Source organism: Felis catus, chromosome D4, assembly GCF_018350175.1.
Source record: "Felis catus isolate Fca126 chromosome D4, F.catus_Fca126_mat1.0, whole genome shotgun sequence".
Lineage (NCBI taxonomy): Eukaryota > Metazoa > Chordata > Mammalia > Carnivora > Felidae > Felis > Felis catus.
This window is the reverse complement of record NC_058380.1, coordinates 17870607-17893308: the sequence shown is the minus strand read 5'-3', so window position 1 is coordinate 17893308 and position 22702 is coordinate 17870607. Positions and strand designations below refer to the sequence as shown.

The following is a 22702-nucleotide window of genomic DNA, read 5'->3' as shown; positions in this document are numbered from 1 at the left end:
ACTTGTTAGGATGAGCACTGGGTGTTCTATGTAAGTGATGAATCACTAAATCCTACTCCTGAAACTTTTACGACACTATATGTTAACTAACTTGGATTTAAATTGAAATAAATAAAATAAAATAATCCGTTTCACGTGATACACTCACAGACGTAACAAGAGCACCAATGATGACAATAACACGGCTAACGTTCATTAGGTACCCACCACGGACAGGCACATTTATAATTGTGTTACGTGAATCAGACTGAACTCTTCCAACAACACTGTGAGAATGGTACAATCTTCGTCCCCATTGGATAGATGAAGAATTGAGCTACAGAAGTTAAGAAATGTTCCCAAGGTCAGGAAGCGGAGGGACAAAATTGGAACCCAAAGAGCCAGACCCCAGAGTTGGAATACTGTTAGTCGTAACTACCACAGACATGCAATAGTGCTATAAATCTTCACCCACGTGAAATGGGTGCCATTATGCTCCCTCAGTTGACATCCGAGCGATATGACGTGTGAAGAAGTTTTGTATTTATCCTGAGATCACGTCGCCAGTGAGCAGCAGAATTAGGGACTATGTGCCTTCCAGAGCTGTGCCTCCCCTATGTACGGCATGGGCGTTAATTACGAAGGATGTTAACGCATACTACCAGAAATAAAAGAACTCCAAGGTTAAGAATGTTTGGAAAGTCTAAGTTAAGCAAAATAAAACAGGTTCCCCTATTGCAGAACTTAGTAAGTGATCATCCATTGCAAAACTCTAAGGGGGGTGTGGAAACAATCTGATGTTTTTTTCCAAACAGATTTGCTTATAGATACCTTTCTTCAACCAGATCCATGAATTCTTTCTTACAAGGCTAGGAGGTAGGGTTACATTCTTTAGGCCAAAACTTGGCACGTACTTGAAGATTTTCCTAAGGTTGTGAAATAAATAAAGTAGAACATAGATGTACCGAAGCATAATGGCGATTTGGTTCCATAAGGGGAGATCTTCAGAAGAAGAGGCAGAAATAAGCCAAAGTGAAGAGCAGTTCTCTGAACTGTCAGAGCTGAATCCCTCAGAAATTTTACCTTTTTAAAACTAGAAATCACACTGGCGGACACAGAGGCCAAAATCTATCATTTGGTCATGACAGAGTGGTCACCAAAGTCACATAGCTGTTGACGGCTGAACCTCTTCCTTGCTTCGAGGCCCTAGCTTTTATGGTCTCAGGTGGAGGGAAAGTATTTGGGCTGCTATTTTGGAATTTCTGGTAAAAGAGCCAAGGAAAGAGAGACGACGGAGAATTTGAAATATCCTTGATAAACTGTCTGTGACCTTGAAACCTCAAGGAACAGAATATTTATGACACGACTTGACTGACCTGCACATAGATTTCTTTTTGTCCTTCAGTGTGGAAAAATGCAATATGATCAGACAGGAATGGGAAATATTCATGAAGAGAGAGGGAGAGAAAGTTCTGGATGCTACTGCCACAAGACAGCTGGGTCTGGTTTATCAACTTTCAGTTTCCCATCAAAATATTCATGAAATGTACAGAAGGATACAAAAAGCACCAAGCCATCATAAACGAAGGATTTTGGTCAATGCTTTGAAAATCTCCAGAAGGAATTAACTCCTCACTATGGTGTAGATGGCCAGGTTGAGAAACCCCGGTGCCTCATCTCCTTACCTCAGAGACAGAACATCACAGCCAGAGAAAGAAGGGTCAAATTCATCATCAATACGTGCCCTCTCTCTGAGAGGCTGTGCTGTGGCAAAAAGCACAATTACATTGGAGCTTTATCTGACAGGTCAACAGAACACATGACGTAATGCCAAAACACTCCAAGTTTAAATACCACTGTAACCGATAATAGATTAAGAACCACACGACTCTGAAAAGGCACATATAGCACAATCACATTTGTATACCTGTATAAAATTATGACTGTGTACCTACGATGCACACAGAAATGCAATGAAAGGATCTTTAAATACGTACTTGATTTTTTAAGATGTTTATTTATTTATTTTTGAGATAGAGCACAAGCCGGGAGCAAGAGACAGAGAGGGAGACAAAGAATCTGAAGCAGGTTCCAGGCTCTCAGCTGTCGGCACAGAGCCCAAGGCGGGGCTCGAACTCACAAACCATGAGATCATGACCTGAGCTGAAGTCGGTGGCTCAACCGACTGAACCACCCAGGCGCCGCCCAAACTTGTTTGATTGAAAAAAAAAAAATATTTAACAGGTATTTAAATATATTTAGCAGGTATTTTTATGTTCACAATGTAATTACAAATGGAGGATACAAAATGATATAATACGATCTCAGTTTAAAAAAATGTACGTGTGTGTGTGGGTGTGTGTGCAGATGCGTGTGCATGTGTAAAGAAGTTAATGTTTATAAATTTTTTTTTTAATTTTTTTTTTCAACGTTTATTTATTTTTGGGACAGAGACAGACAGAGCATGAACGGGGGAGGGGCAGAGAGAGAGGGAGACACAGAGTTGGAAACAGACTCCAGGCTCCGAGCCATCAGCCCAGAGCCCGACGCGGGGCTCGAACTCCCAGACCGCGAGATCGTGACCTGGCTGAAGTCGGACGCTCAACTGACTGCGCCACCCAGGCGCCCCAATGTTTATAAATTTATATGCATACAGCTGCCATAAAGTGATAATGTAACAGAACTTATTCTGTTTGGTAAGAATAGGAAAGAGTTTTCTTTCTCACACCATCCTTCCATGACCATGTAGGATTTTTATAAATAGAAACAAACACACTTATTTCCCTCTTAATGTTTTCCACATTAAGAAGGAAAACACAGGGCCAATTCTTTTTTTTTTTTAAGTTTATTTATTTATTTTTGAGAGAGAGAAAGAGAGAGCGAGCATAAGCGGGGACAGACAGAGAGAAGGAGAGACAGAATCCCAAGCAGGTTCCATGCCATCGGCAGAGAGTCCGGTGTGAGACTCGAACCCACGAACTATGAGATCATGACCTGAGCAGAAACCAAGAGTCGGGCGCTTAACTGACTGCACCACCCCGGCACCCCTCAGAGGGCCAGTTCTTAAGAGGTAACTTTTATTTTATGAGCAAGAGGGGTTTTACACACTATGCACTAAAAACAATAGAGGCTAACATTTGTAGAAACTTACTATGCACCAAACATCGTACAAACATTATTCTGTGTAATTCAAATCTATATCACCATTTTACAGATGGTCAAACTGGGGCTCAGAAATGCTCATGAATGCCAGAGCCAGAGCTTGAAATCCAAGTGGAGCTAAAGCCTGTGCCCTTAACCCTTAACAACAATCTTCTTTTGGGCAAAGAGAAGGCTAGTGGTGGCTGTAGTGTTTTTAGCCAAGTCTCCAGTGTCTTTATTGAAGTTTGGCAGTAGAACCAATGACAGACCAGTCTCCAGATTCTCTCCAGACTTGGTAGCAGCAGGATTCAAACGAGAAGGAAAGGATGCATACATGGTCCTGAGCATTCTCAGGGGGAAGAACATAGGTTCAGATGCAAAAGTGCACCCAGAAATCCCCACCTGAGCAGGACTCCCTTAGAAGTAGGACCCCAAGTCATTCTATTATGGCAGCATCCAGAGGTGACACCACTGTGAAGGAGCAATGATGTCATCATGGAGTCCTTTGGAGATCCTCTTGGTTTCTAGAACAGTGGTTTGCCCCGGCTCTGGAAATGTGCCTTCCAGACAGAGGTGACATCCTTCCATCAAGCATAATTTGAAGGAATCATGTTATGGTTGGGCATGGTGAAGGGAAACTTCAAAGGACAGTATGAGGTCAATAATCACCCCTAACCCCCTCATGAAGGAAGGAAGCTGAGGAGTGGGGGGGTCACTGGAACTGGAAACAGAGGGGCTAGTAGAAGTTGAGAACGATCGGGGACATGCCAACCCATGTCGGTCCTGCGCAGAAGGGGGTCAAGGGAATATGTACTGAGACCCTAGTCTCTTTCTCCTTCTCTCCCATTTCTTGCCAGTGTATCCCACTGGCTGACCCCCACCAGAAGCCGGAGGAACTGGGACGCATACAGATCAGTACCCCTGAGCACGGAGCTTATGGACAGAAGGGGGAAAGGGATCTGGAGAATCTAATGGGAGACATACGGTGTTGTCCCCAAGATGTGCTATGGAATGAGTTGTGTCCTCTCCCCTTCAAATTCATATGCTGATGCCTTCACCCCCCCAATATGACTGTATTTAAAGATAAGGCCTTTGAAGAGGGTAATCAATCAAGAATAAATGAAGTCACAATGGTGGCACCCTCATCTGACAGGACTGGTGTCCTTATAGGGAAAGAAAGAAGCCAGGAGCATATGCACAGAGGCTAGGCTGCGTGAAGGCTGTCTGTAAACTACAGAGGGAGGTGTCACCGGAACCCAACTCTGCTGGCACCTTGATCATGGACTTCCAGACTTCTAGCCTCCAGACTTCAAGAAAACACATCTCTGATGTTAAGCCCCCCAGTCTGTGGTATTCCAGTATGGTAGCCTGAGCTGATGAATCCAACGTGAGGAGATAAAGGGCGGCCTACCCCCCCCCCCATGGAGGTAACAGAATAAAGAGATGCTGATAGCCACACTATCCACGAGGCCTTGTGACTTTTATGCACGCGTGTTCAAAAGCGTGTGTTTAAAAGCACGTGTGATTAAAGCCCCAGAAATAAACGGACTAAATCTGTGAGCTGAAAATGCCAGACAGACCTGCGCTAAAGATCTATGGGGTTAATCTGAAACAATTAGCAATTCAGAGATTTATTTACTACAGATGCATGGCACGTTTCATCAGTGTGCAATCGTCAGAAAACCAAAACATATGTGGTAAAAGAAGATCTGGACGTTTCTCCAAAAACTCAGAGTAATTTAAGAATTAAATTTTAATGTGGGATGTAGGGGGAAGGGCAGGTGCCCAGAATAGCATAAAGAGAAAAGAATTTTGAGGCAACGTATTTCCCCCAAAGTGTAGGAAATGACATTTTCTAGTTTGGTAAAGTACTGTGATTCACACCGGTCATATTTAAATATGGCTTGGGATGAAAAAAAAGAAAAAAACAAAGCCCTCCACTTCAACTGAGTGCTAAGTTAAAAGTTAGTAAACTCATGGCAAAGTGTTTCGTGAAATCCACATTAGACCCATGAGACCAAACGCGAACTATTCTGTTTCATCGTGTGTTTAATTGTGCATGCGTTCCTTCTTGTGTAGGCCCTACAAAAATCAATTTATAATACCACATAATTTCGTTCATAAAGGCTAGAGAGGACCTAGATTTTCTTGTGGTTCAGGAGGTCAGAAAAGGCTACTTTACACCGCATTATCAATGAAACCCTAGCCCCCAAGCCAGGTTTTGAAAGCTAGAGAGTTTGATGGAACCAAACTTCTTTCTTTTTTTTTTTTTAATTAAAAAAAAATTTTTTTTTAACGTTTATTTATTTTTGAGACAGAGAGACAGAGCATGAATGGGGGAGGGGCAGAGAGAGAGGGAGACACAGAATCTGAAACAGGCTCCAGGCTCCGAGCTGTCAGCACAGAGCCCGACGCGGGGCTCGAACTCACGGACCGCGAGATCATGACCTGAGCCGAAGTCGGACGCTTAACCGACCGAGCCACCCAGGCGCCCCCAAACTTCTTTCTTTAAAAGGGTGTGATCATCGTTCAGCCAATACAGGTAGGTTTTCTTTGGTATTTTAATATTATTTTCTTCTCCCACATCGTTTAGAAAGGATTCTTAAAGGAGAGTGAGTAAGTGACCAGAGACTTCCACATACCAAAAAAAAAAAAAAAAATGTGGCCGGACACCATACTTGTGCTTTCACAAATGTAAGTTAATTCAGAGCAATACCATTAAGTGAGATGCGTACTTTGCAGATTAGGAAACCGAGTACCACTAAGTAACAGGCGAACCATCTTATAACAAGGATGTGGTGGATGCGGGGAATGGAGGTCCCGACAAGTCTGATCAGAATGCACGTGTCTATGTGTGTCAACAGGAAGAGGCAGGCCAATGGAACGTATGATGTTTCGGATGAGACACGTTCCTTTGTCTGCAATGTCTTCCAAGCGTCGCCTGCATACCCTGTTACCAAAGTCCGTCACCGCTCTGCTCTCAGTGACAAAAGACCACCACCCGCCGCGGAAGCTCTTCCACACCGGGATCACAGATAAAGGGGCTTCAGGCCGGAAGAGGGTGGGCAAAGAAAGGATACCCACAACGATTTAGTAGCTGAGATATGAAGAAGGAATGGCTTCTCTCTCTCTCTCTCTTTTAACAAAATCGATCATCTTTTTCACAAAATCAAACTTGTTCCTTAACGAAGCAAGTTCATTGACAGAAACAGGTCTATTCTGGAAACATGACGTAAAGGCAAAATGACAACAGCACACTTCTGGAAGGCATCTGTGGTGGTCACACAAACTGCCCCAGAATTCTAAAATACGTATTGCTTGTGGAAGCAATAGTTAACGACCCTCTGAATCATGATCGTTAGTAGCAGATACTTCATGTGGAAGCGAAAGCTTCTTAAAAGCGACCTAAGAAGTAATCCAAGAAATACAATCCGGAATTGAGAACAAATCAGGAACAGGGGGTCACACAGCTCCCAATGCCTTGGAGACAACCCTGGTGAAGCTCAGTGCCGCAGAATCTTCTTTGGGAATGCAGTCATGATACAGATGTCAATAAGACGTCTTTGGGACAGACTAAAGCCTACGACTGTCTCTTCAATCCGTTCATGAAGGCAAGACTGGGACTGGGGTGGGAACATTAATCACAGCTGACCCTTGAACAACACAGGGTTGACGTGCACACAGATCCACTCATAGGTGAATTTTTTTCTAAATAAATACAGTACAGGAGCACAAATGTACCTTCTCTTCCTTAGGATTTTCTTAACATTTTTTCTCTCTAGCTTACGTTGTTGTAAGAAGACAGTATATAATACACATAACACACAAAATTGGTGTTAATCGACTGTGTGTTAATGGTTAAGACTTCCGGTCAAGTAGTTAAGTGCTGGGGGGAATCAAAATTTACACATGGATTTTTCACTGAGCGGGGGAGGGGAGGGAGGGGTCAGTGTCCCTAATCTCCACGTTGGTCAAGGGTCAGCTGTATCTGAGACTTATTTGGACCCAGGGAATAAAGTGGGCCACTTCACACCGAAACATAAGAGAATCGAATAAGACAGATAATGAGATGTTCTTAATGAGTCAAAGGAAATGCACCCTCTGAGGGTTAGGGATCTGGAAGTTAAGTGCTGCTTTGTCAGAAACAATCCCATGCCAAAGTGCTAACTTTGTCGGGCCACTACTGTGGTATCTTCCCTCACCCAGAAAATAAGCACGTGCAACCCATATTTTTATGATCTACTCAAGCCACGAGTCACAATGCCTGATGTAAAGAGTATACAGGTTTCACTTGATTCTGCTTCTGCTCTCAGAATAATTATTAAAATTTTGTCTTCAGGGGCGCCTGGGTGGCTCAGTCGGTTGAGCATCCGACTTCGACTCAGGTCATGATCTCACACTCATGGGTTCGAGCCCCACGTCAGGCTCTGCGCTGACAGCTCGGAGCCTGGAGCCTTGCTTTGGATTCTGTCTCCCTCTCTCTCTGCGCCTCCCCCACTTACACTCTGTCTCTCTGTCTCTCTCTCAAAATAAATAAACATAATAATTTTTTTTAAATTTTGTTTTCAATATTTATTTTTGAGAGATAGAGTGCAAGGGAGAGAGGGGCAGAGAGAGGGAGACACAGAATCCCAAGCAGGCTCCAGGCTCCGAGCTGTGAGCACAGAGCCTGACGTGGGGCTCGAACTCATCAGCTGTGAGATCATGATCTGAGCCAAAGCCAGACACTCAACTGATTGAGCCACCCATACTTATTGTGCTCTAAGAATTACTAAGTTAAACAGAAGAACTACTTTAAGTATTTAAAAACCAAACTGGGGCGCCTGGGTGGCTCAGTCGGTGAAGCGTCCAACTTGGGCTCAGGTCACAATCTCACAGTTCGCGAGCTCAAGCCCCGCGTCGGGCTCTGTGCGGACACCTCGGAGCCTGGAGCCTGCTTGGGATTCTGTGTCTCCCTCTCTCTCTCTGCCCCTCCCCTGCTCACACTCTGTCTCTCAAAAATAAATACACATTTAAAAAACGTTCGGAAGTTGTTAATTATGACTTATTTGGTCATCTGAATGCAGCCAACAGCTCACTATTTCTACTTGTTTCCAAGTAAAAATTCTAGGACTGAATATGGTTCCCAATGTTTCCCCAAGATGTTTTCAACAGATAGCTGACAAACAAAAGTGTCCTCCACCAACACCTGCTGAGGTCCCGTTTTCCTTCAGCCCCCGCCCCAGTGCTGTTCTTGATCTTTCCATACCTGCCTTAGCATGCCTACTCCCACAGCTGCCATGTAGCCCTAAATCGAATTTGGAGGAAGGACTGTCAAAAGTCCCACAGACTGACCTGACAAAACATACTCCATCGGAGTGTCTCCACCATTCTTACTCTGTGCTACTTACACTGTCCCAGCAAGTTCGATAATTGACAAGGACTGAAAAAGCAAATGTACTCAAAGCAGGGCAAAGAAGGCTTTTGTGAATGGTTAGCGAGTTCGTCCCGTTTTCGTCTTCCTACGTTTTCTTGTGTGATACAACTTCAGTCCCTCTTCTCCTCCATCTCGACCTCACACATCTTTTCTGCCCCACATCAGGCTTTCTCTATCCTGATTTGCTGTGTATACAATAGATGACTAAGCCCTGTAGGTTAAGGATTTTTTTTTTTGATGTTCTGTTGACTTCTTAATAAAATAGTGAACATATGAGATGCAGTTATCAGCGATCGTATTAATTTGACTGTGTGCAAATGAAAATCCATTTTATATGCTTCCCAAGCATACCGAGGGCAGTCAACTTCCTTTTATAAGGGAATAGAGAATCTGACGTATGATTGTGGAATCAACTATGGGTGACGATAGTGGCAGGCATTTCTGGTGAAATGATAAACACATTTATAACTTGTAACCTACATTTGGGGTCTTTTCACGACATTGTTCATGTTCTAGTACCGGCGTGAGGAGCACCCGCTCAATTCAGGGAACCTAAAATTGACGTTAGCTCACTTTTCTAAAAGGACATTTGGAACAAACGGTCAAAACGAGCATAAAGAACAATATATACGATGGAACACTACCTGGCAATGAGAAAGAATGAAATCATGCCATTTGCAGCCATGTGGATGGAACTGGAAGGTATTATGCTGAGTGAAGCAAGTCAGTCAGAGAAAGACAGATACCCTATGTTTTCACTCATATGTGGATCTTGAGAAACTTAACAGAAGAAGAAGAAGAGGGAGGGGAAGGGGAAAAAATAGTTACAAAGAGAGGGAGGGAGGGAGGGAGGCAAACCACAAGAGACTCTTAAATACAGAGAGCAAACTGAGGGTGGATGGGAGGGGTGGGGTAGAGGGGAAAATGGGTGATGGGCATTGAGGAGGGCACCTGTTGGGATGAGCCCTGGGTGTTGTATGGAAGCGATGAACCACGGGAATCTGCCCCAAAAACCAAGAGCACACTTTACACACTGTACGTTAGCCAATTTGGCAATAAATTATATTAACAAAAGAACGATCAATTCTGCAAATTCCGAACTCCCCCAGACTCAAGGTTCCTGATAAAAGGCTACTTTTATATTTACTGTGTGAATATACAAAGGAAAAAAAAAATGACTTGCTTACCCACCGTATCTGCCAGAATATAAACTCAGTAGAACATGAACGTACTAAAGGCTTGGGAGAATCAGTCCCGTCACGGAGCTGTCCATCTTCAGAAGGGCTGATACTGAGGGTTGGTACCCATAACCCAGCTTCTTACACTTTCTCACCAAAGTGCACCACCCCTGTGACCCTTGGCTCATAACAACAGTATTCCAACACCGAAGATTTCTTTCACTTTGTTTGCTTGTAAAGTATAAGTGGAAGAAGAAAATCAGTCTTTCGTGGAGACAAGGTAGAAGGATACCCAGGAGGCACTAAAACCCAGGTGTGTTTACTAATGGAAATAAATATGCTTTCAGGCAAAGGATTTCATTCCTATTAATTAACCTTTAGATATTCTGTACATTTAGGAACTTCAAAATGAATAATGAAAATGCGGAGCTGAATAAAAAAAAAAGTTAGAGAGGGAGGGAGCCAAACCATAAGAGACTCTTAAAAACTGAGAACAATCGGGGCGCCTGGGTGGCTCAGTCGGTTAAAGCGTCCGACTTCAGCTCAGGTCAAGATCTCGCGGTCCGTGAGCTCGAGCCCCGCGTCGGGCTCTGGGCTGATGGCTCAGAGCCTGGAGCCTGTTTCCAATTCTGTGTCTCCCTCTCTCTCTGCCCCTGTCCCGTTCATGCTCTGTCTCTCTGTCTCAAAAATAAATAAAACGTTAAAAAAAATTAAAAAAAAAAATGACTGAGAACAATCTGAGGGCTGATGAGGGGTGGGAGGGAGGGGAGGGTGGGTGATGGGTGTTGAGGAGGGCACCTACTGGGATGAGCACTGGGTGTCGTATGGAAACCAATTTGACAATAAATTTCATGTTAAAAAAAGAAAAAAAGAAAAAAGAAAAAAGAAATAATGGCGAATAACACGCTATGGATATTACTTAAAGCTGGACATGTCAGATGTTTGTACGTGGACAATTTAAATTCCTCCATCAGGAAACTAAGGAAATGAAGTTTGCAGAGCCAATGAGTGGCAGAGCTGGAACCAGATGGGTCCGTTCCCACCTCGGCTGAAATGCTGATCCCCACTGCGTAGTACTGCCAGTGCGTGTTCCTAAAAGTGCGCAACAACATGGTTTAGGGAAACCTGGTTAACAGCAGTGGATTGGACAAAACAAAAATACAAAAACACTTTCTCTTCCTGCTCTATCTCATTTGCCAAATCAACAATTTCCAAATAATTGTCTGCTTTTTTAAAAAGTCTATTTATTTGGGGGGGGGGGGGAGACACAGAGGGAGAGAAAGAGAAAGAGAAAGAGAGACACACAGAGAGAGAGAGAGAGAATCCCAGCACCGTCAGTGGGAGGAACCCCATGCGGGGCTTGAACTCACAAACCCAAGAGGTCGTGACCTGAGCTGAAATCAAGAGTCGGACGCTTCACTGACTGGGTCACCCAAGCACCCCAATTGTCTGCTTTTGATGCTCTCTCTGGAGTCAATTCATATTGGTCAGTCCTCCAATTTTTTCTCAGACCTTGTCTTCCGCATCTGACTCACTGAAGCCTCAGCCAACTCAGGTTGTTATTTACTTCTGGTCACTCCCACAGCCTCCAAATTTTGAGCCCTAGTCGAGCTGTTTTCCCAGGGTCCCCAACAACACTGGCTGGGAGGAGGGGCATGCAAATGAGCTTTCTCAATTCCTCATGGCAAGCAGCTAAAAAATATAAATATATGCAAATCTTACATGCTCTCTGAAATTATCACGATCAATAATTAACATCACCAACCTAGCCATTCTGGGTACATTCACCATCCCAGCATTCCCATTGTGGGGAGAAAAAGAAGACATACATGAGAAAAGTTTCTACATCTTGGATCATCCCAGGGCAAAGGCGAAATCATGCTCAGGATTGTTTCAGGAGAGACAGGTTTATGAAACAGAGAAGGACATTTTCAATATTAACATTAATTGCCTATTATGAAACTGCCCAGAAAGATACCACACCTTTAAATTGCTATTGCAGGGGTAAAATTCGAAAGATTCCTTTCACAGAGAATAAAACCATTTACTATCAATAGGAATATGAAAGGAATTTATTGAAAACGTTTGGAAAGGCATTTGGAAAGGACAGAAGGATATTCCAGCAATAATGAAAGGTTTAGACTCTTCTCTATGTTAGGTTACAGAATGCCTCACCATGGTGCACTGGTCCCAACTGTCAGCTCAACTCTGACAGAGCAAGCAAGCTGTTCCTGTCTAAAGCCCACCATACGGTTTGAATGTCATAGGCCTCTCCTCCACGAAATAACCACCTTGATCTTTTGTGGAGCAGCCCATAACATTTCTGAAAGGGAGAAAATCAGCCCTTTACGGTTTCTTCCCATAAACACAATGCCGATTTCAATGAAAGCAAATCCCTCTTCTGAAAAAAAAAAATTTACAGCTGATATTAAGCTTCTATAGTTTACAAGATTCTGCAGTGGATACTCTGGGGTCCTTAAAGACGCATCAAAGGGGCCCTTCTGTTGAAGAGAAGACCAGAGGGAGGTCTGAGCACGAGATCTCTGTCAGTCTTCATGATGACTCCATGAAGTGAGTATTATCATCATGTTTTCTTAAGGAAGCAGAAGTTCTGATAACATAGTAACTTGTTCTGGATCAAAACACTGGAGAGAAACCAAAGAGATTCCAACCCGGGTCTTTGTGACGTCAAGGTCAATACTTTCCAGGGATGAAGACAAAGAGACAATACAGTGAAGTTCAGAATGTGCCAAGTCAGTTTGCCCAGATGATGCTTCCCAGGAGTTTAGAGAAGAGACAGCTCCCTGGGGTAGCGTTCACTTCCATGACCATAATTACAGCTACCGTTGACAGAGAGCTGAATGTGCCTACAGGGGCCCATGCGACATGTTTCGCAGGAGCGGGTTCACCCAGCATGGCGGTGAAGAGCACAGGTGTGGAAGAGGACAGACTGAGTCAGAGTCGCACTCATGCTTCTTAATGGTCCGGCTGCCTACTTTGCTAAGACTTAGCGTTCAAAGCTATAACCTGGTGAGGTCCTATGAAGATCATCCTCATGTCTAACCCAAGTGGCTATCAGAATATATAATAATCATGATGTTTACAATCTTGAATATGAAGTTTGAGGGTTTCCATCTTCAAGAGAACGGTAAGCTCTGGTTAAGTGAAAAAAACCTGCTATAAAAGATGTGTATGCTTCAAAACCATACCATTTGATAGTAGCAAGTCAGTTCAATTTATCCTTGTTTATTTCCCAGCGACCTTATTTTTAGCCCGGTTACTGCCACGTTTTGCTAAAGAAAATTGCCATCGCCTTTCTTAAATTTATGTTCTGAATCACAGAAATTCAGAATTGGTACGGACCTTAACTTGACCTAAGACGATCCCTGTATGATTTTGTATTCTCCCTATAAATTGGGACATCCGTACTACACTGGAATGACTAATAAGGACCTCATGTCCTCCCCTCTATGTCACCACAAATAGAACAAATGCAAAGAAAAAAAGGATTATTACTGATATCTAGTTAATCCATATATAAAACAGAGAGAGTTAGAACGGAATAGTATAAACTCACGGAGTTAAAAATGAATCTCTAAAACTGAAAAAAAAAAAGGTGACAATAAACATTTGACATTTGCACCTATACGAGGCTAGGATAAATCTGTGCTCATTAAATGCATCACAGTTCACAGTAATATAGTAATCTAAATTGCATACTCAGATATCAGATAACTTTGTGAAGATTATAGAACGTGAAACCACATACGCATCTACAAAGACAAACAATCCTTTGTATCCAAAATAGAAAATGGCGTACTGAGTCCATTTGGCAAGTCACTTCTTAGCTTTGTTAAAGCTCTAAAGACACAAAGTTCTACCAGGATATAGTTAAATACTAATGGAGGATTTTTTAAAACAAACCCCAGTTAGAGTCAATTTTGATGAAGTGGAACCGATATTAAATAAACTCCCCTGTCTATCTTTGCCTACCCATATATCATTCCAAAGTTCTAGAACATTTGCCAACTAATTTAACTGCAATCTGTCATTTATTAAAATGCAAACTGGTGCCACGCCTGCTAAAGCTGGATGTATATCAGATAAAAATATATTCTTCCCAAGTGGAATCAGTTAATTTTATTATGATTATTATTACTGCGTTTATTATACAAGCTCATTATACCTCTTCTCTCCCCTTCTGGTGAACATATGCCTTTAATTTAAGGGTGGAGCAATGTGTATGTGTGCACATGTGTGTACGTAAAAGACAATGTGTGACTGCAAGGCAACCCTGTGTTTTCGGCAAATATTCCAAATATCTAATCAGGCGTAAAATTTGGTAAGTCGCGAAAGAAAACTGATGCTCGGAAGAGGATATATTAATTAGAGACTTCATAAGAAACTCAACAGCCAGGCATGTGCTAATAGATGTTCATCAAATGTCCTGGTTTCCATCTGGACCCCTGAGAAGACAAGAATGAGGACAGGATGAAGGTCATGGTTCCAACAGGGAGATTCTGGGCCAATGATCTGGACCTCACCTAATTTTGTTCCCCACCCTTGACATTGGTTCTGCTAGGAATACGCTGGAATGCTTTCATTAATAATCCCAAAGCCTGAAAAGCTCAAAGAAAAATGATCTGGAATTGAGAGGATACTTGTAGATAGCATGGTAAACTAAACTCTATAGCCCATGCTCCTACAATATCCATAATGAGTTACAGGATTTCTCCAGAAAAACGATTAAGGTAACTGCCAAACCAGTGCACGGTAGGCAATGGGGGCTCAAGCGATATTTCTTGAGTAAAATGATAAGGGACGTCCTGGTAATCTGAATATAGGGTTTTCTAATTATGAAAAAAAGGGAAAAGATTCAATTCTAATTTTTTTTTTTTTTTGCTTATTTTCTAAAGGAGATTATTAAATATCCTTGTCAGGAAACCAGGAAAAGTTGTCGATGCACGAGATGCCTGTGTAAAAATTCACCAAAGATGATTAAAGTTTCATAACCCAAATGGGGCAAAAAAAGATGACTGCAGGGCAACTAGGCTGAACACAAGAAGTTTTGTTATTGCGTGCTGTGCCGTCTGTCCTCATTGCTTACCAGATTCTAGTCCCTGAAGGAACTTGGGGAATTCGCTTGCACTTCATTTAGAACCTTTATGCATCACTCCATGGTGAGCCTCCCAAAGACAAAGGCTGAGTGTTTCACTACCGCCTCGTCAAGTACCTAGAATATTATAATCACCCAGTGACTGTCTCCCGAATGCAATCAGGAATGAATGAACGAGTAATGAGTCTATCCAAGAAAACTTTAGGCAGTTTAGCTTCTTATTGTGATACCAAACACCAGGTCACCTCTGTCTGAAACACTCTCGATTGCCTCATTCATTTCATAAAATCGTTTTCCTACTTGGAACCGCCTGGGTAGACAGAGCGAAGAGTTTCCCCTGCAGGGGATTTTTGCCAGTCATACGGAGCCAAAGGTTCACCGAGGTAAGTGGAATCCTGTCAGCTTGAATGAGAGTAATTCTGAAACGGTCCTTTCCTTTGACGACACGTAAGATTTCGATTCTGCAACCCCCGGCAAGATTGTGAGAGACCTCTGTGCCCTGCTAAGAAGCTTAGAATGTTCCCTGTCGGTCATAAGGAGAAGTGATGAGTTTTAAAGACAAGACAAAGGGCAAGATTTACATACAAAACATTCTTCTTTGGCTGCACTATTCCCGCTGAACTGAAAGTTGGAGCTCAAGCTGGGAGGATGGATGCTTTGGAAGGACTCTATGGCCCAAGTCCCTCTGGGAGCGGTTGGTTCTAACTGTGAGGACAAGAGGACACATTTCACAGACTTTCAGAAAGGAAGACAGGAGAGAGAGGCTTACTGAATGAGTAGCCCGGGAAAAGAAGAAATCACACGTTTTAGGAAGGTAGACAGGGTGAATCGTAGTGATAGCAACCAGTAAACGAATATACAAATGTTTGTAAAAATGATTCAACCACTCAAATCGTTTCCAGTTCTAATGTTCTGACTCTACAGGTCGAATGGGTTTAGCTGAATTTTTGCAAAGCAAGTTCCAAACTCAAACTGAAAGTGAAGTTAAAGTTGACGCCAATTTAAAACGAGTTATGAAAATAAAGCTTTCGCGTGGTTAGAGTTTAGAACACGGAATCAAGTTACATGCATTTCCTTAATGCAGAACTTCTCAGAGCCTTTCATATGCCCAAAGGGAGCATATAATAAGTGATGTTTTTCAAGCCTACTTGATAGCAAAATCCTCCACCTACCCCTACCCCACTTTGGGGTATTTTATTAATTAGTGTTTTATGGACTTCAGGAAAGTCCTTCAGACTTCAGGAAATATTCTCTTGGATGTTTTGTCCCATTTATTTTGGCCATTCCTTAATAATCTCAAGACTGTATATTTACCTTCTTTAAGGATCATTCAGCAATATGAAATGGATTAAATGCAGAGATTATGGACAATCAAGACTTACGACAGTTTTCTGCATGATTAATTAGTATTTCACTTTTAGTACCCTGGCCTTTTCAGAAGTGATAATGATTAAGACCGGTAACATAATTAGAGATTTTGCTATGTTCCAGAAACTGCTGCATATTGTACACGCATTAATCACATAATCGTCATGACAGGCCGATAAAGTAACTGCCAGCATTTAGCTCCATTTCACAGAGGAACAAACTGATCCTGAGAGAGGCAATTGACTTGAAGAAGGTAAGAACGCACTGAAACCCACTGGAGAGTCGGAATCTACAGTCTGAGTGCATTCATCACCAGACTATACCATGTAGCTAATCACTCATTTCCGTATTATAATAAACAGCAATGCAACTGTGATCCTTCCGTAAATTCATTCAGTATGTGCAGCAAACCGGCATGGAATTCACCCGTGTATTTACTCACACATTTGGTCACTCATCACGAAACAGTGTTTTAGGTACTTGGGTTACAGTCGAGAACAAAACATTTCCATCTCGGGGCCTTTACGGGGGAGACAACTCGTCGGCAAGGTAAGTAAATACACTAAACAGAAGGAGACAAGGGTTCAGAAGGGTTGGAGGGTGTGTATTTTATTGCGGACCAGAAGAAGCAGGCGGGGCCTCCCTGTCAGGACGGATTACATGAGGGTTCAGAGAAGAGCCCTGGGTTTCACATTAGAAGGTCACTGTTGGTCTAGATAAGAACGGCCTCGGTGCAGTGAGGGGTCGGGGTTCTGACGAGTTGCTTCAAGAGACGATGGAAAAAGAGCTCGTAGGGGGCAAGTATGAACAGTGGTTTCAAAGGGGAAAAGAAATGAGTCAGTAATTGGAAAAATACAAGAAGACTGCCAGAGGGCGTCTCCCCTCTTTCTTCAGAGATAGAATTAACAGTGTGTGGATGGCCGTCACACAGATGAGAGGGAAGTTTTGACGATGAAAGAAAAGAGAATTGATTGAGCCGTGCCTGTAGTGGGGTGAGAAGGTAAGGCCTCCGTGAAAAAATGGAGGAAGGAGACTTAACATAGAAGGTGAGAACCTAATTCACCTCGGTAACAGGAGAAAAGCTCAGATATGTGGTCACGGATGATACAAGCAGGTCAGCTGGGCCAAAGAGAGCAGGAAGGACAACTCGTAAAACAATTTATTAGATTTCCTGGAGGCCCACATTCTGACTTGTTGCGCTGCGCCGAAAGTCTATTTTCTGCAAAACCGGGGAGAATGGTTAGCTACCTTCTGACATTATTGTGAAGATTAAAAGTCAGCATCTGGGGTGCCTGGGCGGCTCAGGTGGTGAAGCGTCTGATTTCGGCTCAGGTCAGGATCTCACCGTCCATGAGTTCGAGGCCCGCGTCGGGCTCTGCGCGGACAGCTCAGAGCCTGGAGCCCGCTTTGGATTCTGTGTCTCCCTCTCTCTCTGGCCCTCCTCACTCATGCTATGTCTCTTTCTCTCTCTCTCTCCCTCTCCCAAAAATAAATTAAAAAAAATTTTTTTAAGTCATCATCTATTTGGGGGCTCACAAGAGTGACCATACTGTGACAGAATGGCAAATGTTAAGTGTCTTAGTATCATTATTATTATGATGGTTACCACCACACCACTACCATCATCATCGTCATCATTAATTGTACACAACCCGAATTATGTACCTTTAATTCTTGCTTTTAATCTTACAGTGCCTTAGCATCACGTAAAATGCAATCTCTGGGGAAAAGAGCAAGCTGTCGATTGTAATAGGGTTTGCTCAACATAGTTTCTCTAATGCAGTGCTGGCACATGAATTCTAAAGGCCGTAAATTGGATCGATTCCGATGGTGTTAAAGTCTTCGAAAAGAGTGTTACATGCTACTGACCCAAATGCTTATCTTATAGTCAACACATAGGGAGTATTTTTGAAATCCAATATTCGCTACGTTTTTTGATTAGCAAGCAGGAGAAATGGACGCAATCAATGTGTGGATTCCCTGAGCCAAACCTATTCCCCTGATACGCAGGCTTCTCCCTCTTGCCGCCCCTTGTCACTTGTCGTGGTTGTCCGCCCCCGCCCTGTCCTACTCATCATCAACTCTTCCCTTCGACCTTCAGCTCTTACCTCCCGCCACTTTCCCACACAGCACTTTCCCACACTTTCCCTACAGAGCAGCGAGCTTTTACAATTGTGTATCCCCACAGGCCACTACTCTGCTGAAAACCTCTAATGGTTTTCTGTAATGGAATAAAATGCAAACACCCTCCGTGGTTTAGAAAGCCCTGCTGAGCTGGCCCCTGCCTACCTCTCCAAGCCACCTTCTACTGCCTACTTTCTGTCCACATTGCTCGCAGCACCCAAATTAGCATTTTGTTCCGTGAGCACACCTGATTATTCTCCCCTCGGGGTGCTTTGCCCTTGCTGTTCCTTCTGCAGAGAACATTCCTTCCACATGACCGGCATCGTGTCAATACTGTCCTCATTTATGTATCATCTCCTCACAGAGGACTCCCTATCCTTCTTAGCCACAGCGGTTCTGTCCTTCCCTCTTTCCTGTGTATCTCATTTATAACACTTATCTTCAACTCGTAGTCTTGATGGTTTCTAGGTTTGCTTCCTGTCTAATGACTAGAATGTAGAGACTTGTCTGTATTGCATACAAAACTTAGAGGTCTCCTTCACTGCTTTACCCACATTGACTACAAAGTGGGAGCACGCTAAGTTTAATAGAAAGAACAAATGCATTTCAGTTCCCCTATTTTTGTAGATGATCCAGTGAAAACTCTAGTGGGCCAGAATGACTTTAAGCTGTCACATAGGTTTCTTATCTCGCTACTTGAAAGAACTGTTGTAGTAATCATTTATTCCTTCATTCCTTACGTCACTCAGTCAATAAATCACTTATTTATTTCTCAGTCGCACTTTGTATACGTTTCAGGCAATCATTTTGTATATATTTAACCACGTACGTTATATATATAAAGAACACAACTTAGAATAATCTCAAAGAACGTGAGATGTACTGTGCCGTTTGATGCCTGATGACAAAGAGATTTCTTTCCCCTGGAAGACTCCTGTACTGCTTTAAAAATGTTAAACTATATATCCCCAGATATTCAGAGAAACAGCTCTTGGGAAAAGATAAATTAAATTCAAGACCACAAACACAGATACGTAGAATAGATCAGTGTATCAAGAAGTTGTCTTGATGAAACGGAAGATGTGCCCCTAAGGGCAAATGAAACTGAAGGTGAGGACAGACATAGGGAGGACAAAATATGGGCATGTAAGAACTCAGGAAGTCTATGAGTTTCTACTGTATTGTTTTTAATCCACCACTATAGGTAAACTCAATGGAATCATCTAGAATTCTGCCGTGTGGAAATGGTAGAGAAGGATGGGAGATCGAAGAGAAATATTAAGTTTTTTGGAAGGACGTGATCTCTTTTCTGAAAAAAAAAGTATGCATACATACGTGTATAAATAAAATGTATTTCTTGAGCACCTATTATGTTTCAGATATTGTGCCGATTGCTTCATATGCATTATCGTCTCATTTAACACTCATAACATCTCTGTAAGTCAGTACTATTAGTCCCTGACTTTAGAAGAGGAAATGGAGAACAGAGGTGATTTGATCTATATCAGGTCAGAGAGCAGTAAATGACAGATTCTGGACTCAACCCTGGATAAGTCCAAAGCCCATGTGTATTAAACGCTAAAAACCCTATCCTGTTGATCTAATCACATTTAAATGGGTCACTGCTGCTTTTCCATAATTGAATGTGCCAGGATAGGAGCCAGAGAATAATCTGTTGCTTTTAAGAGCTATTTCTTTTGTTATTACCTTAACTCTAAAGGTAAACGGTTCATTTTAAAGCTAACCCTACTTTTTTTTTTAAAGATTGAAACCTTGAAGGATCTTCGGTGAAATGTGGAATAAATTACGGTATGTCCATATTCTAAACATTTTTGAAACATTAAAATAAATGAGTTCTATCCTTTTGCATTGCCGTGGAAGAATGCCCACTACACCCTGTTAAGTGAAACTAGCAACATGCAGAGGCATGTGACCCGTCTGCTGTGTGAATGCATACACAAGTAAAGAAAGGTGTAGTTCATACTCAACAAGGGTTATCCAGTTGGGTGGGAAATCTGTTTTCAATTTCAACTTTACAGTATGACTTATTATAATAAGCAAAGGTTGGGGCGCCTAGGTGGCTCTGTCGGTTGCGTGTCCGACTTCGGCTCAGGTCATGATCTCACTGCTTGTGGGTTCGAGCCCCGCGTCGGGCTCTGTGCTGACAGCTTGGAGCCTGGAGCCGGCTTCGGATTCTATGTCTCCTCTCTCTGCCCCTGTCCTACTCGCATTCTGTCTCTGTCCCTCTCAAAAATAAATAAACATTACAAAATAAGTAAATAAATAAAGCATAGGTTAATTTCGTACTTAATAGTGAATACAGAGTAATTTTTAAAAATAGGATTTGTTTCTGGGGCGCCTGGGTGGCTCAGTCGGTGAAGCCTCCGACTTCGGCTCAGGTCATGATCTCACGGTCCGTGAGTTCGAGCCCCGCGTTGGGCTCTGGGCTGACGGCTCAGAGCCTGGAGCCTGCTTCGGATTCTGTGTCTCCCTCTCTCTCTGACCCTCCCCCGTTCATGCTCTGTCTCTCTGTCTCAAAAATAAATAAATATTAAAAAAAAATTAAAAAAAAATAGGATTTGTTTCTAAATATAATCTTCCTATAAGTTTGAATAACTTCCTCAGAGGATCTTCTTTCTTATCTTAATCCTTTCCTCCTTCAACCAAAGGACCATATGTTTAATCTGCTTTACACACTGAACTTCCCGTTAAGATTTCCACTGAAAGATTCCCTAGAGAAAATAAATTTGAAAACCACTGGTCCATATCACCTGATTCAGTGGCCACTATTGAATATGGGGCATTCTCTGTCTGTATGTACAGTCATGAGATTATTCATTACTAGTTACTAACATAAGGACATTAATGAGAAATTCCAGCCTACTCTTTATTATAGCAAAAGCCATACACATACAACTTGAAAATTAAAGACAAACTAGGCTTGGGGCGCCTGGGTGGCGCAGTCGGTTAAGCGTCCGACTTCAGCCAGGTCACGATCTCGCGGTCCGAGAGTTCGAGCCCCGCGTCAGGCTCTGGGCTGATGGCTCAGAACCTGGAGCCTGTTTCCAATTCTGTGTCTCCCTCTCTCTCTGCCCCTCCCCCGTTCATGCTCTGTCTCTCTCTGTCCCAAAAATAAATAAAAAAAACGTTGAAAAAAAAATTTAAAGACAAACTAGGCTTGATTTATTAACTTGAATGACCATTCAATCGATGGCACAGAGAGATGGTACACTAATCTGTAGCCCAGGGCTTTGGTCATGGAATCCCCAGTTTACTTAGAGTACATTCATTTGGTGTTCAGATACCTTGAAAGGAAAATTCTAGGCAACGATTTAAAACCCTGTTCTATGACTTTAGAGGGCCCTAAAGTATCTGAAAATTGACAGAATTAGAAAGTATGTCTTAACCATGCCTGAACGAGCCTTCAGTGAGGAAGTACATCCTGAACAAGTGCATAAGCGTTTCCTTTCAGTCTATTTCAAAATGACCAGGAGAGAGCTCAGCTCACGGTCTTGTGATCAAACCCTAACACCAGTCCCACAAAGGTGGAAGAAGCATTATTGTTTGTACTTCAGCCTCAACATGACATTGACCAACGGCATGCATCCCACTGCTCCAAATCTGGGCCAAATATACATCCATCCTGCGGTTGGCACAATCTGTAGTAAATTAAATGACATTCAACCAACATTCACGGAGTACTCGCTAGAGCTCCATGTACCCTCTGGGTTTTTCAAAGCCCCTAAGGATAGATAGAGCACAACTCTGCTATCTAGGGACATACAGTTCCACGAGGAAAATACAGGCAAGAATATCTCTGATATAAAGCACACTGTGATCACGACGATTCGTAACACTAGTAAGAATGGGAAGTTTAGCAGGTGCGGGGTAGGGATTGCTTGCACTTAGTTCTAGTCTGGGCAGTGACCAGACTTCGGGAGACAGGCAGCATTTTCACTGAGGCTTGACGATGGAACAGAATCAGCTGTATAGGAAGAGGACCTAGGGATGAGGCGGGGATGCGCAGGGGATGTGATAAAGGACAGGAAGAACGGAATCCGCTTACATTTCAAAAAGTAAAAAGAGATGGTGAAGGAAAGGAAGGGTGGGCCCAGATCATGATTAAAATGGATGCTTTCAGTCACCCAAAGTTGCATTCACGGGTAAGAAACAGAAGGGAGTGGCCTCTGATGGAATGCTCCTTCTTCCATGGTTAGAAGTATACAGCAACCTTCTTTTTACCGTATTTTTACTGAATTAATTAAAATAAGATAGGGCTTTTTCAGATCTGTAATTTGATGAAGACATTTTATTACATTAGGTTATGTGGTCAGTTTTTGCAGAGGAGGAACGGTGAGTGGATTTTTTAGTGAAATCAAG

At 42.7% G+C, this 22702-nt stretch overlaps 1 protein-coding gene across 9 annotated transcripts in view; it reads right to left on the bottom strand.

Annotated features, from left to right (window-relative positions):
• Positions 1 to 22702, bottom strand: part of PCSK5 (proprotein convertase subtilisin/kexin type 5) — a 461238-nt gene that overhangs the window by 262568 nt on the left and 175968 nt on the right. The gene's annotated exons all lie outside the window — the stretch shown is intronic.